Raw genomic sequence first — 9,469 nt, 5'->3', positions numbered from 1 at the left:
TCTCTCTCTCTCTCTCTCTCTCTCTCTCTCTCTCTTCCTTCTGCTCTCTCTAAAATCAATAAAAATATTCTCGGGTGAAGATCTAAAAAAAATTAAGGGTGCCACCTGAAGTGAGTTCTGTGTGCATTTTTATAGGAATTAGATTAAAATAAACTCCAGAAGCATTAAAACAATCAGCAAAGTCGGTTGAGTATCTCCTTGAATAGCTAATCTCTGAGATCCTTTTTTTTTTTTTTTTCTTGCTTGCAGGTCAACTTCTAAATCTCAAATTTTTAAATACCTTTGGCATTTTCTACCTTTGGCATTCAACCTGTTTCTGATGCCCTTTTAGTGAGTGTGTGCTTAGACATCCAATCACATTTTATTACAGAAATGTATACAATTTCTTACAAAGTGAAATCTCATTATTGAGGAGCTGCTAGGGGAAAGAAAGCATGGGTATTGACATGGAGTTCATTGGTAACATTCCCTGGAACTTTCATGGTCTTAATGGATTTTACATGTTCTATTACTCCAAGAAGTAATATATCTTCCATGAGTCAATTTTTAGATTCAAGGGTTTATTTTGTTTTTGTTTTTTTTATTAGCTATTTTAAAAACAATTTCAGGCTTGTCTGGGACTGTAGTGCCTGGACACCATTCTTTTTTCCTTTGTATAGCCTGAAGTTTCTTGTAACTTTACATTGTGCTGATTAGAGCTGCTGCTATGTACTATTAATGACAGAACTGAAAAGCAAGCAATTCCAGGGTTGCCAGTAGTGAAATATCATTCACTAATCAATCTTATTGTAACCTAGTTAGGGAATAAGGTGCAGAGGAAAGGGTATCACAATATACATCTACAACCTGAAGGCCTATCACTGTTTCTGAAGTTACTGCTATCCTTTTAGATGTCCCCTTAGTGTGAATCACAGCCACAATATAAACAGATAAATGTTGATTTATTCTCACTTTTTACATATAATCCAGGCTATATCATATTTCACAATGTTTTAAAATGTGAAATTGTTGTGACTTCTTTAGCACTTGTATTGATTCTTTGAGTGACAAGATGCAATGGCTTTCATTATATAATAGCAGAGCATTGTTTGACCAAAAATATAAGGAAACCTGTGGATCAAAAGAAATTTGCCTTTACTATGTAAATATTCTGGATTACCTATACTTCACTTCAATAGAAGTTTTGTATGAAGAGACATACAAAAGTGTACTAGTATATTAATTCTTTCCCCAACTGCCTACATTTTTCATTTTGTGAAGTTAGGGAAGCTTTTTCTAATCCTATATAATAAAAGTGTCTGGTCATCCGGTGGGCCGTTCAACCAAAGAGTAATATGCTAATGATATGCTAAGGCCACTCAACCACTTGCTATGATGTGCACTGACCACCAGGGGGCAGACAGTTGACTGGTTGACCAGTTGCTATGATGTGCACTGACCACCAGGGGACAGATGCTCCAATCGGTAGGTTAGCTTGCTGCTGGGGTCCGGCCAATTGATACTGAGTGAGACGGGCCGGACATGCCCTGGAGCCCTCCCGTGTTTCTCCCCAGCCCCAATCATGCACCAGTGGGGTCTCTCGGCCTAGCCTGCGCCCTCTCGCAATCTGGAACCCCTCGGGGGATGTCGGAGAGCCCGTTTCAGCCCGGGTAGAATGACCGGTTGCTATGACATGCACTGACCACCAGGGGGCAGGCGCTCAATGCAGGAGCTGCCCCTGGTGGTCAGTGCGCTCCCACAGGGTGAGCGCTGCTCAGCCAGAAGCTGGGCTCATGGCTGGCGAGTGCAGCAGTGGTGTCAGGAGCCTCTCCCGCCTCTGCGGCAGCCCTGGGGATGTCTGATTGACATGGGGAGCGGGTCTAAGCTGTCAGTCAGACATCCCCAAGGGCTCCCAGACTGCAAGAGGGCGCAGGCAGGGCTGAGGGACTCTCCCCCGTCCTGAGTACATGATTTTGTGCACCGGACCTGTAGTTTTATATATTTTTGAACAGTTACTACTTGGAAATGTTGCTTTTGTTCAATATTACAGTTCCTCACAATTTATGCCAAGAATGACTTTCTTTTTATGCATCTTCAGGGCTGTGTGCCCAGATCTGGAGTGGTGCTTGTTATAAAAAATATCCCTTAGGGGTAGCTAATATATGGTTTCCTTGTAAACAATAGTATCCCTTCAAAACCAGGTTCTTTCCCATTGGCTAGATAAAATATAACAAGGAAATGCATATGCTTTCTTTTTGCACCCACAATGGGCTAGTTTCTTTAATGCATAATAAATCACAGTCCCTAACCTCCCTAGAATGTGTGTAAGGAGACAAGATGGATAAGTATATTATAGACACAGAAACACATCATAAAAACTGCCATGAACTACAGTTTAGCATATTACCAGTTATATATCACTGTTTCTCATTGCTATACTGTTTTCTATACTTAATGGCATTCTCATACCCCAATGCTTTATTAGAGAATCTGGAGTAAATTAGATTAGATACAAAAAGCTATTGAAATCAGGAGAACTGGGTAGATAGAGCAAAATATTTTTACCCTGCTGGCAAAAAAAACACACACAAACAACACAAACTGGGACAATATACCTCTTTCTGAATTAATTCATACTCCAGTGTGTTTTCAAACACTTTAAAACATAAGGTAATTAAATTATTATTAAAGCCAAAATACCTGTATAGTTATAGAAATCATTTTCTGAGGAAGACAAATGTGTTGCTATGCATAGTATAAAAAAGAGAAATAATTATTCTAAGTAATTGCATTAATACAAATGACTTGAAAGAGTAAAGCCTGCATCTTGCACTTTTATGCAATTCTGAAAATTTGCACATGGAAACCAACTGCTTTAACAACAGAAAGGCCTAAAAGACAAGAGCTGGAACTGGATCTTGGGAAATAGGCATTAACTGGGTTATATCTTCTGGTAATTGCTGATAGCTGTGGATGTTCAGGAGATGGGAGAGTGAGAATGATATGACTCACCTGGTCAATTGAGTCCTGTAGCCTTCAGCACCTGGTCTGTCTGTGAGCCCTTCCCATCCAACTCTGAACATCTTTCTGTCCTTCCTAAGGCATTTAGCTGGCCTTATATCCCAAGATTCATAAAGCCAAAAACCTAATGGACACAATCCATACTAGCAACAACATTATGGATGGATAAAAAAGACACAGATTGTGAAATCTCAGCACACCCGTGACTATTAGTGTGCCTCTCCCATGTGAATGTTGGGGTCATTGGCTTGTGTTCTGCCATGGTTTTCCATTGGAGACATCAAGGGGCTAGCTTCACCCATCAGAGTCAGGAGTGGATCCCACCTCGAAGATAAGGCTATTCTTCCTGTCCATCCTCAGGGAGAGATGGATCTCCAAATAGGACACCTGGTATGAGAAGGGGAACATCAGGTTAATGAGGGAAGTCAGACTTTGGGGAATTTAGGAATCTATGACTGTGTTCCCACTACAAGGAATCCCCTACTTTTAATAATTATGGCTCCTTGGTTCCTGGACTAAAAATAGAGAGCCCTGGCTGGTTTGGCTCAGTGGATAGAGAGTCGGCTTGCGGACTGAAGGAGCCCAGTTCGATTCCTGTCAAGGGCACATGCCTGAGTTGCCGGCTTGATCCCCAGTAGGGGGTGTGCAGGAGGCAGCCAATCAGTGATTCTCTCTCATCATTGATGTTTCTATCTCTCTCTTCCTCTCCCTTCCTCTCTGAAATCAATAAAAATATTAAATAAATAAGTAAATAAATAAAATAAACAGAGATTTTCCTGGGCTGAAGACTCAGATTTTGTTGACTTAATTATACCTCTGTGCATTCTAGGAGCAGACCAGGAATGTGTCAAAAACACTTGTAAAGGGTTTCTTTTATCTCTCTCACGCTTCTGGCTTCTATCTGTCTCTCTCTCTCACACACACATACAAGCACTCATGTGTGGGGAATATAAACCCTTCACTCATTTTAGTGTCTTCCCAGTTTTCTCTCAGGTCTTTACTCACCACATCACATAATAAGCAGTAAGAATGTTATCAGCAGCGATAACAATTCTCTATTTACCCACCAATTTGGCCTCTGAGATCATATCTTTTCTCTTGTGAGCTTTCAGAATCTTATTATAGAAAATATATGTAATTCATCATTGAAAATATTTCCAGATAAATCTGCACCTGAATATGTTTATACTAAAGTTGTCTTATGGATTCCACATCAGATGAATATCAAAATTACATTTATCTTACCTGCCAACTAGACAACACGTGAAAGTAGACATTCTAAGAAAGAAGGGAGTGGAGCTGATCACGATTAGAAAGATAAGCACAGACAGTGTTCCCACAGTGAAGTTGTTACAGTGCTGGATCTGCAGAACATAAGGGAGAAACCAATTCAGGTCTTTCTGCTTGAGCCGCAGGCCAGCAGAGCTCCTCTGATTACAATAGAAGCCCACTCTCAGCACTGCCCTGTGTGGGAAGATGTCAACCCTGGGTCAGTGGGACTAGAAGCTTGGCAAGAGACCCAAGCGAGACGTCCTTTTTCTTCCTAGGGTCTCACGCGCAGGGGAGGGGCAGCACACCTCTCTGCCAGGAAAGAAAGTCAGCATTACACATTATAGAATCTGGAGTCCGGCACTCTCTGTGTATTTCTTCTTTTCATTCCTTAGCCAGTGGTAAGTTCTGAACCAAGCCTGAATAACAGGACCGAATGCCCAGCGAGATGCGTTATAAGCATTCAGAGTCCTCCGCACCACCAGAGTTCATTTTCTGTGAAGTCTGCGATTTAATTCTGTTATGGGTGAAACTGTGTCTCTTCTCCAAAAAATAAAAAGATATGCTAGTAACTTCATTACTTCAGAACACGGCCTTATTTAGATCTGGGGGTCTTTGCAGAGGTAATCAGTTTAAATGAGGTTATTAGGGTGGGTCCTAATCCAGTAAGACTGGTGTCATTATAAAGGGGGACATTTGGACACAGAAACAGACTTGCATAGAGGAAAGGTGACTTAAAGAAACACAGGGAGAGGGTGGCCATCTGCAAGCCAAGGAGAGAGGCCTGAAGAGCTCTGCCCCTCAGCCTTCAGAGGGAACTAATCTTCCTGACACCTTAATTATGAACGTATACTATACCTCCCGAGCTGTGAGACAATAAACCCATGTTCTTTAAGCCACCCAGTTTATGGTACATTGTGACAGCAGCCTTAGGAAACTAACACAGATTCCATTTAAGTTTCATCTCTATAGCCAAACAGAGGAAAAATTGATGATTGTAATCACTTGTCTACTTCCACAGAAATCAGGAACATCTCCTGGGTCTCCAAATGCATCCAGCTTATGTAGAAGGTGAAATTGCGTATAGAGTTCTGGGAGGGCTGCACATCGGATCCCTTGTTTATCTTGAATAGGCAGATTCTTAGGGGTCCTGGGTTTATCTCTCTTTTATATATATACATATATTTTTATTGATTTTTACAGAGAGGAAGGGAGAGGGATAAAGAGTTAGAAACATCGATGTGAGAGAAACATTGATCAACTGCCTCCTGCACACCGCCTACTGGGGATGTGCATGCAACCAAGGTACATGCCCTTGACCGGAATCGAACCTGGGACCTTTCAGTCCTCAGGCCGACGCTCTATCCACTGAGCCAAACTGGTTAGGGCTGGATTTATCTCTTGTTACTTTCCTTTTCTAGGACATATATTCAGGAATTATTTAATGTCTCAGAATCTTAGTGTTCCTTCCTAAAAGAGGGTTAACATTTGCTCTTCTAGGTATTCTTTTGGTTTCAGTTAGTGAGTGTGGTATGCCTAGCATATACTGGGAGCTCAATACAGCTTAGTTCCGTTTCCCTTCTGTTCTACTTCCCCTACTGACCAAATTAAATAAGCACTCAAAATGTAAATTCATCTCTGCGACTCAAACCCCTCATCGATATCTGAGGGTAATAATAGGACCCGCTTCAATTTTGCAGGTTGTATGGATGAATGAGTGATTACATGTAAAACATTTATATAGCATTGGCCTGGGAACATTGGAATACCCAGTAATTCTTGGCCTTTTATACAATCACCACAGAATTATTAGCATCTCTGGGGAACAACAGCTACCATTTAATGACATAACCATTCATCTAAAAATAAAAGTGTCATCAGGCAATATCGAAGAAATTAAATAAATTAATGATTCTTTCTCTAAATGGTTTTGGTTTTTACCTGCTCATTCAGCTAACCTTTATTTTTCTGGATCAGGGACTGAACCCAGAACGTGATATCTATTCATTATAAATAAGGGGTCCAATTCCCCACTGTGGAGGCTTCACCAATCCCTCTATGCAGTTTCACCTTAGAGAAGTGGATTGTGCTTATGATCAAAATTTCTCTTCAGTTTGGAACCAACTTGGCTCGAGAGATAAAGCACCAGTAAAGTACCCAAAACAAGACCCTCAAAATTAGATCTCAAGTTAGATTTCAGGTAATTTTAGAAATTAAATAAATGTAAACAACATTTGTCAAGTGTCAAACACTTCCAGGTAAAATATTTTTCTTCTTGATTCAATTCTATTAGGTGGTACGGCTTTCAGATATGTTCACATAATTATACTAATTTCTATAATAAAATTGAAATGGAAAAGCTTTTAAAAAAATAAGCAATTTGGAATAAAGAAGAAATGGGTGGGAAAAGCTTCCATAGCTTTAATCTCTGATATTACGGCATATACCACGTTACATTGCTTTGAAGAATTACACGGAAAAACTTCTCAATTTTGTCTCAAACAATCCAAATACTAACCAGAGCTATTAGATAATTAAGTCGTTCCTCCATTTTGTGTTTATATTTAGCTTACATTTAGGCAGGCATCCGTACAGTAGGAAATCTTTTCCTACGTAAAGCAAAGAATGCTGCCCACACAATCATGAATGAGCATCATTGCCAAGGGCTGAAAATCCCTCATGGGCAGTGTTATTCAGGCGGTTCTGTCGCCATGGGGACGTCAGAATGGAGAACAGTGGGCATCTTGTAAGATCCTCACGTGAGGGAAGGAACCTTGCCAACGCCTCCGAAAAGGAAAACATTTAGCATTCTACTTGCACAGGTCAATCTGGACACAACAGAGTTTTATTCTTCTTTAAAGTCTGAAGGCAGCTTCTGTGCTTGAGATCTTCCATACATCACTCAGTAACTTCAACATAAACTCTGCTTCCTCGTGGAAACTTCTCCTCAGGTTACAAAGTACACGAAAACAAGAGGGAGGGTGCCAGGGGGGGAAATTCCACTCTATAGTTGGTTCACTTGTATAACTTCAACAACAGTGACATTGATCAGATTTATTCCTATGGGAAAGTTACAAGAGATGGAATTATTGCCCAGCGGTATAAGCTGACTTCCACATCTCTATTTTGGGAATAAATACTCTTTAAGAAATCCTTGAGGTGAATGATTAACACACATGGGTTGCCAAACAACAAGACAAGATTTTCAGACCTGGGCCGGGGGACTTCCCACCTACTGGCTGAGAATAAGAGGGCACCATCCCATCCAGGTCCCACAGCATGTAGTTCCCCTCACCCCCACCTCCCGGAGCTCCAGAAAGAGCCACTTCTTTCAGAGAGGAAGGGAGAGGGAGAGAGATAAAAATATCAAGGATGAGAGAGAATCATTGACCGGCTGCCTCCTGCACACCCCTTATTGGGAATTGAGGACGCAACCCAGGCTTGTGCCCTGACCGAGAATCGAATCATGACCTCCTGGTTCATAGGTCGATGCTCAACCACTGAGCCACACCGGCCGGGCTGTCTCTGATTTTTAAAAGGGCAATTTCATTCCAGCTAACAAACCATTTTCCAGCACGTTTAACCAAAATGAGGGCAAGTTGGATATAAAATTCTGGAAAAATCACATCTCACATAATTTTAGTATATAACCTTTCTTATGAAGTATTTTAACAAAATTTAGTTTTGCAAAAGAACGTAAGTTGAGAAACAACGTGGGAATGACTAGCTGAGCCTAGAAAAAAAAATGTAATCAGATACAATGATGCCAATTTAAAAACTATTTAAAATAAATCTAAATCAATTTAGAGGACCTCCTTACAGACTTTATGTGTTAGATGTAATAATGTGCATCCTTCTCATGGCATGAGGGCGGGGGGGGGGGGGGCAGGCTTCACACTGCAGGCTTTGGAGACAGGCAGCTGGGGTTGGCCACTCAGCTCAGCCACTCTTGGTGTGTGATTTTTGGGAACATATTCAACCTCTCAGGAACCATTAGTTTTTTATCTCTAAATTATGGGGGAACAAAACCCTCTCCCACCTGGGATTGAGAGTATTAAATGAGATGCTGATTATAAATGACTTAGGACAGTGCCTGATGTATATGAGGTGCTAAGTAAATATTGGCTACTTTTATTATTCAAAAATATAGGAAACAAGTCTATTAAGAATATTACTGATTACCTAATAGAAACGTGAAATGTAACTACACTTGAGAGAATACATATATCTAGCCACTGATGCCGTGTGCACTTGGGATTCAGCAAATATGGACCCATCTGCAGGATAACAGAGGCAAGCCATTTAGGGTCAAGTGAAGGACTAACAAAAACCCCTTGAAAAGGCAAATCCTAGTGGCAGATAATAAGAACACAGGGCAGATTTGGAAGAGGGAGAAGAGATTGTGAGAATCACACCAAGTTTGCCACTCAGATACTGGCCTAGTCCTAAAGAGTTCTTGACAAGAGTCTTTTCATTGCATTGTGTGGCAATAGAAGGGACAAATATCACTCCCCCCCACCAAAAAAAAAAAATAAAAAAAAAAAATTCAGGGAGGAATTTACTAAAATTTGCTTGGAATGTTAAGAGTGCAAAGTGGCAGCCCCGGTCTAGTAGCATTGGCAATGATGGAAAACATCACCAGGAGCTCTAGAAGATAAAGCCAGCCTTGCAGAGAAGTCAGTGTCCTGAACATTAATAGCTTCAGGACAGACATTGCGGAAAGCTGTAGTGTGGGCTTGATCAGTGGGTACCGGTGAGGGTGCCTTCTAAGGGCTTCTGCACCATAATTAATGTACTTGGTGGCAGCAGCAAAGGATATCTCTATAGGGACTCAGAGCAGAAGAGAAAGAATTAATGGCAATCATGTAGCAAAAAAGAGGAACAACTAACTGGGCACAGGTGAAACCACCCTGGTGATTCAGGATTCTCTGTACTGATTGCTATAATGAACCCTAGAAGAGGCACTCTCCCATCCAAGCAGATATCTCTGGTCCAACCTGATGCTCATCCAGCAGAACTTTTGGATGTCTGTTCCCACTAGGATCACCCACCCTAAACAGCTTGGAAGGAGTCCCAATTGTAAACATTTACAAAAAGTAAATACTTCTAATTTCAAAGTGTCTTATAATACTACTAGAGGCCCAGTGCACAAACTCGTGCACCAGTGGGGTCCCTCAGCCTGGCCTGTGGGATTGGACTG

At 41.1% G+C, this 9,469-nt stretch overlaps 1 long non-coding RNA gene across 2 annotated transcripts; it reads right to left on the bottom strand.

Moving 5' to 3' along the window:
- Nucleotides 1-3,218: 3,218 nt before the first annotated feature.
- LOC114232441 (uncharacterized) lies at nucleotides 3,219-6,932 on the bottom strand. Of its 2 annotated transcripts, none has more exons than XR_008556820.1 (3): nucleotides 6,788-6,932; nucleotides 4,246-4,364; nucleotides 3,219-3,387 (listed from the first exon to the last, which is right to left on the bottom strand). It is a non-coding gene; the product is annotated as an uncharacterized LOC114232441 (long non-coding RNA). The 2 variants fall into 2 exon arrangements; XR_008556821.1 differs by having other exon boundaries at nucleotides 6,843-6,932.
- Nucleotides 6,933-9,469: the final 2,537 nt, after the last annotated feature.

The sequence above is a fragment of the Eptesicus fuscus genome, chromosome 8 (assembly GCF_027574615.1).
Source record: "Eptesicus fuscus isolate TK198812 chromosome 8, DD_ASM_mEF_20220401, whole genome shotgun sequence".
Classification (NCBI taxonomy): domain Eukaryota; kingdom Metazoa; phylum Chordata; class Mammalia; order Chiroptera; family Vespertilionidae; genus Eptesicus; species Eptesicus fuscus.
The sequence above is the reverse complement of the archived record's forward strand: the minus strand, read 5'-3'. Positions and strand labels throughout refer to the sequence as shown.